The sequence below is a fragment of the Callospermophilus lateralis genome, chromosome 4 (assembly GCF_048772815.1).
Source record: "Callospermophilus lateralis isolate mCalLat2 chromosome 4, mCalLat2.hap1, whole genome shotgun sequence".
NCBI classification, from domain to species: domain Eukaryota; kingdom Metazoa; phylum Chordata; class Mammalia; order Rodentia; family Sciuridae; genus Callospermophilus; species Callospermophilus lateralis.
In genome coordinates, this window is record NC_135308.1 from 140,829,873 (window position 1) to 140,836,692 (window position 6,820).

At 36.7% G+C, this 6,820-nt stretch overlaps 1 non-coding gene across 1 annotated transcript; it reads right to left on the reverse strand.

Annotated features, from left to right (window-relative positions):
• Positions 1-3,925: 3,925 nt before the first annotated feature.
• LOC143398703 (small nucleolar RNA SNORD28) lies at positions 3,926-3,999 on the reverse strand. Its single transcript, XR_013091305.1, has one exon. It is a non-coding gene; the product is annotated as a small nucleolar RNA SNORD28 (small nucleolar RNA).
• Positions 4,000-6,820: the final 2,821 nt, after the last annotated feature.

Sequence of the window (6,820 nt, forward strand, 5' to 3'; positions counted from 1 at the left end):
GTTAGGGTGAGTTTTCACATTTTTTCACATTCCATTATCTTAAATCCATAATTCCTCACCCCTTAACCATATCCCCCAAGTCTAGTTGAAACCAAGTTTCCCCCTCTTTTCTCATCTTTTCTGTTGTAGCTCAGATACTCTTCACATCTGTCTTTGACTATGGTCTCTCTACTTTCTGTCTTAACCCACACTTAGCCCTCCTCCTGCAAAGCAGTATTTCTAACAAACAAATTTAATCAAATATCTTTCTCATTAAACTTTGTCAGAGCCTACAGAAAAAAAACCTCAAAATGATTTTGCTTGTTCCCTCTAAAATCTGGAACAAGACAGGGATACCCTCTATCACCACTTTTATTCAATAAGTTCTTGAAACACTGGCCAGAGCAATTAGACAGACGAAAAAAGTTAAAGGCATAAAAATAGGAAAAGAAGAACTTAAATTATCACTATTTGCAGATGATATGATATTATATCTAATAGACCCAAAAGGGTCTAAAAAGAAACTACTAGAGTTAATAAATGAATTCAGCAAAGTGGCAGGATATAAAATCAACACACATATATCAAAGGCATTCCTGTATATCAGCGACAAAGCTTCTGAAATGGAAATGAGGAAAACCACCTCATTCACAATATCCTCAAAAAAAATAAAATACTTGGGAATCAACCTAACAAAAGAGGTGAAAGATTTATACAATGAAAACTACAGAACCCTAAAGAGAGAAATAGAAGAAGACCTTAGAAGATGGAAAAATATACCCTGTTCATGGATAGGCAGAACTAACATCATCGAAATGGCGATATTACCCAAAGTTCTCTATAGGTTTAATGCAATGCCAATCAAAATCCCAAGGGCATTTCTTGCAGAAATAGATAAAGCAATCATGAAATTCATATGGAAAAACAAAAGACCCAGAATAGCAAAAGCAATTCTAAGCAGGAAGTGTGAGTCAGGCGGTATAGCGATACCAGATTTCGAACTATACTACAGAGCAATAGTAACAAAAACAGCATGGTACTGGTACCAAAACAGGCGGGTAGACCAATGGTACAGAATAGAGGACACAGAGACCAATCCACAAAATTACAACTTTCTTATATTTGATAAAGGGGCTAAAAGCATGCAATGGAGGAAGGATAGTATCTTCAACAAATGGTGCTGGGAAAACTGGAAATCCGTATGCAACAAAATGAAACTGAATCCCTGTCTCTCGCCATGCACAAAAGTTAACTCAAAATGGATCAAAGAGCTTGATATCAAATCAGAGACATGGCGTCTGATAGAAGAAAAAGTTGGCTACGATCTACATACTGTGGGGTTGGGCTCCAAATTCCTCAATAGGACACCCATAGCACAAGTGTTAATAACTAGAATCAACAAATGGGACTTACTCAAACTAAAAAGTTTTTTCTCAGCAAGAGAAACAATAAGAGAGGTAAATAGGGAGCCTACATCATGGGAACAAATGTTTACTCCTCACACTTCAGATAGAGCCCTAATATCCAGAGTATACAAAGAACTCAAAAAATTAAACAATAATATAACAAATAACCCAATCAACAAATGGGCCAAAGACCTGAACAGACAATTCTCAGAGGAGGACATATAATCAATCAACAAGCACATGAAAAAATGCTCACCATCTCTAGCAGTCAGAGAAATGCAAATCAAAACCACCCTAAGATACCATCTCACTCCAGTAAGATTGGCAGCCATTATGAAGTCAAACAACAACAAGTGCTGGCGAGAATGTGGGGAAAAGGGTACTCTTATACATTGCTGGTGGGACTGCAAATTGGTGCGGCCAATTTGGAAAGCAGTATGGAGATTCCTGGGAAAGCTGGGAATGGAACCACCATTTGACCCAGCTATTGCCCTTCTCAGACTATTCCCTGAAGACCTTAAAAGAGCATACTACAGGGATACTGCCACATTGATGTTCATAGCAGCACAATTCACAATAGCTAGACTGTGGAACCAACCCAGATGCCCTTCAATAGATGAATGGATTAAAAAAAATGTGGCATTTATACACAATGGAGTATTACACAGCACTAAAAAATGACAAAATCATGGAATTTGCAGGGAAATGGATGGCATTAGAGCAGATTGTGATAAGTGAAGCTAGCCAAACCCTAAAAAACAAATGCCAAATGTCTTCTTTGATATAATGAGAGCAACTAAGAACAGAGCAGGGAGGAAGAGCAGGAGGAAAAGACTAACATTAAACAGAGACATGAGGTGGGAGGGAAAGGGAGAGAAAAGGGAAATTGCATGGAAATGGAAGGAGACCCTCATTGTTACACAAAATTACATAGAAGAGGTTGTGAGGGGAATGGGGAAAAAAAAATCAAGGAGAGAAATGAATTGTAGTAGATGGGGTAGAGAGAGAAGATGGGAGGGGAGGGGTGGGGGGATAATAGAGGATAGGAAAGATAGCAGAATACAACAGTCACGAATATGGCATCATGTAAAAATGTGGTTGTGCAACCGATATGATTCTGCAATCTGTAATTGGGGTAAAAATGGGAGTTCATAACCCACTTGAATCTAATGTATGAAATATGATATGTCAAGAGCTTTGTAATGTTTTGAACAACCAATAAAAAATTATTTTGCTTGATAATACTAGTCAGCTCTGGCTACTGTAACAAAACACCACAGGCTGGGTGACTTATACAACAAACATGTATTTATCCCAGTTCTAGAAGCTGGGAAGTTCAACTTCAAAGTGCAGGCAGATCTGTTGTCTGGGTGGGCTGCTTCCTAATTGCAGATGGCTGCCTCTTCCATGTGTGCTCACAGGACAGACAGCAGAGAAGCAGCTAGCTCTCTTGTTTCCTCTTACAACAGCATTAATCCTATTCAAGATGACCAGCTGTCTCCCCAAAGCCCTATTTCCTGATCACAAGGCCTTGATGTCTAGAATTTCAACTTATGAATCTGGAGGAGCATAAACATTCAGTCCACAGAAAATGGCAGACGAGACTTTTTATAATATGCCCCCAAGTTACCTTTCAAGTCTTACTGCTTAACTATTCTTTTACGATTCTGTCAGCTTTTAGGGGAAAGAATTAGTAATCGTGACCTAGAAAATTAAGTGAGCAAACAATAACAGTAAACAAATAGAAGCAATTATTGACTAGGGGAAAACAAAAATTTGCAAAAGAAAGGAGATATAATCATATTTGTTGGATGTAATCATAAGCATACTACTTGACTCTAGTGAAAAATCTTTACAAAAACCATTGTGCAAAAATAACCACCAATAAGTATAATAGATATGACTGCTGTGCTTTAGACATCTTGTCCTCAAGCTTGGCCTTTTGGCCCTTGGCTAGCATCTTGGATTTCAGGATAAGTGATGAGAGATTTACTGTATCTAAATCGTTTGTGCAAACAATATGGTTTATTCTGAACATCTGCTTTTTTTCCCCCACAAGCCTAGAATTTTCCTCATGTTAATCAAAGGATGCCTAGGTGACAAGCCCCCAATAAATAATAAAAACTCTGGGCACTTGGTCTCCAAGGAGTTTCCTGGTTGACAACATATTGCAGTTGTCAATACCAGATAAATGAATTGAGTGCATCCTATGTGACTTCTGGAGAGGACAGGACTCAGCTAGCACATGCCTGGTCTCCTCTGGACTTCACCCCATGTGCCCTTTACTGTTATTTATTTTGTTCTATTTAAGGAAGGAAGGTAGGAAGGAAGGAAGGAAATAAATATCTCAGCCATGGTGCTATGGTTTGAATGTACCTCCCCCAAGTTTAGGTTTTGGAAATTTAACCCCCATGCAACAGTATTGAGAATTGGAATCTTTAAGGGCTTATTAGAGTTCTTCCCTCATGAATGAGTTAACACTATTATCATGGGAGTGGATTTTTTTTTACTTTTATTTTTATTTTTTCATCATCAACAACTGCCATCAGAACTCTAACTGCTGTTAACTTCTGTACCTCACAGAGCATCAGCTTATTCATCCCAATCAGCTGACCAGAGTGGGTTTCTTTAAAAAAAAAATAAAAGTTCAGCCTATGCTCCCACTTGCTCATGGTTCAGGCCCTCCTTCTTCCTTGTGCCATGGAATGACACAGCACAAAGGCCCTCACCAGATGCTGGCCACTCCATTGGACTTCCCAGACTCCAGAGCTGTAAACCAATAGATTTCTATTCATTATAAACTACCCAGTCTGTAGTATTTTGTTATAGCAGCATAAAACAGACTAATACACATGAAAACAACTATTCTGCCAAATCTTGCAAAATCTCCGTGTGAATCATCCAGCTCAAAACTAATGTTGAGGTGAGACTGATTTAACAAAATGTTGCCAATATCTAAATTAATAAATTAAGAAATATAAGAATATTATCCAGGAATTAAAAGCAAGTACCAAAGAAATCACTAGAAATAGAGTTTTTCTCTGAGTGATGGATGTGAGACAAAAAAGGATAGAGCTGGGGATGGTTGTCTCTCCATAGAAGCTTTGAAATTATTTAAAAACTGTATATGTATATTACCTTAATAAAAGTCAAAATCAAAGTGAGAATAGAAATTGTTTTTAGGAAAATCTCATTAAATTTCTATTATTATTAACTACATGCCAGGTACTATACAATTAATCTTACTTAATCCTCTCTCTCTCTCTCTCTCTCTCTCTCTCTCTCTCTCTCTCTCTCCTCTCTCTCTTTCAATCACACCCACACCCACACACCCACACACACACAAAAAAAAAACTTAGCCCTCTGTAAAGGTTATGTCATTTACTTATAACAGAATAAAAATTCTTCTTTGGATGAACTTCCAGGAAGCTGAGGATACAGTTAGCTCCTAAATCCAAATCTTCCTACATTTCCTCAAACAACAATAAGGAATAACAAAAACCATTAGCAACCCACAGCTTCAGCAGAAATAGAAAATGCCCAAACCTTCATTTACCTACAAGTACAAAAAGAAACATCAAATAGCAGGGATTTATCTTGCCAACTCCCACAGCAAGCCTTAGTAGAGAGCAAGAGCTCTCTATTAGAAAGACGTGGAGGAGAGGAGAGCCTCAGAACCAAACTCACCTCCAGAAAGAGGAAGACTACCCTAAGGGCATAAATTCTGAAAGACATCTGGAAGACCAGAGCGGTGGCCACCAAGGGGAAATAAGAGGACACGTGTTCCAGTTCTGAGAGGGAAGGTTTTCCATTTTTCTCCATTTAGAATGATGTTGGCTTGGGTTTAGTGTAAATGTAGCTTTTACAATGTTGAGGTATGTTCCTACTATCCATAATTTTTCTAGTGTTTTGAGCATGAATGGATGCTGAATATGTTCAAATACTTTTTACGCATCTATTAAGATAATCATGTGATTCTCGTCTTTAAGTCTACTGATGTGATGAGTTACATTTATTGATTTTCATGTATTGAACCATCCTTGCATCTCTGGGATGAACCCCACTTGATTGTGGTGTGCTATCATCCTAATATGTTTTTGCATGCAATTTGCGAGTATTTTATTAAGAATTTTTGCATATATGTTCATCAGGAACATTTGTCTGAAGTTTTCTTTCCTTGAAGCATCTTTGTCTGGTTTTGGTATCAGGGTGATGCCATCCTTATAGAATGAATTTGGAAGGGTTCCCTCTTTTACTGTTTCATGGAATAATTTGAGGAGGATTGGTGTTAGTTATCCTTTAAGGGTCTGGTAAAGCTCAGCTGAGAATTCATCTGCTTCTGGGTTTTTTGTTGGTGGTGGTGGTAGGCTTTTGATGACGTCTTCAATTTCATTGCTTGAAATTGATCTGTTTAAATTTTCTATGTGCTCCTGATTCAATTTGGGTAAGTCATATGTCTCTAGAAACCTGGCTTCATGATTTTCTATTTTATTTGAGCATAGATTTTCAAAATCATTTCTGATCATCTGTATTTCAATAGTGTCTGTGGTGATATTTCTGTTTTCATCACTAAATTTAGTAATCTTTTTTATTTATTAGCTTGGCTAAGGTTTTATTAATTATATTTTCAAAGAAACAACTTTTTGTTTCATTGATTTTTTTGAATTTTTGCTTGTTTCAATTCCAATTTCATTGATTTCAGCTCTGATTTTAATTATTTCCTTCTTCTACTTCTTTGGGTGTTGATTTGTTCTTTTTCTAGGGCTTTGACCTGTAAATTTAGTTTATTTATTTGTTGACTTTCTGTTCTTTTAATGAATGAGCTCAATGCAGTGAAATTTCCTTTTAGAACCATCTTCATAATTTCCTAGAGATTTTGATAAATTGTGTCACTATTCACATTACCTCTAAGTATTTTTTTATTTCATCCCTGAATTCTTTAGCTATCCATTGGTCATTCAATAGTGTATTATTTAGTCTCCAGGTGTTAGAGTAGCTTCTATTTTCTATTTTATTGTTGATCTAATTTCATTCCATTATGATCTGACAGAATGTAAGATATCATCTCTACTTTTTTTGCATTTGCTAAGAGTTGCTGTGTGGCCTAAGATATGGTTCATTTTAGAGAAGGATTCATGTGGTGCCGAGAAAAAAGTATATTCAGTCTTACTCAGCTATGGATAAAATGTTTGTTTCTATGTCTGTTAAGTGTGAATTATTAATTATATTTTTTTAGTCTCATAGCTTCTTTATTTAGTTTTTGTTTGGAGGACAAGTGATTTTAGGTAGCAGTCCTCAAAAAAACTATCACTTATGGAAAAGAATAAAGAAAACTTCAGAAAATATGTAAATATGCAAATAATAAATCAGGTTTCTCACTGTCCCTGAATGGAGGCATAACATGGAAAGGGAGAAGGTTTGAATGAACCTGTGGC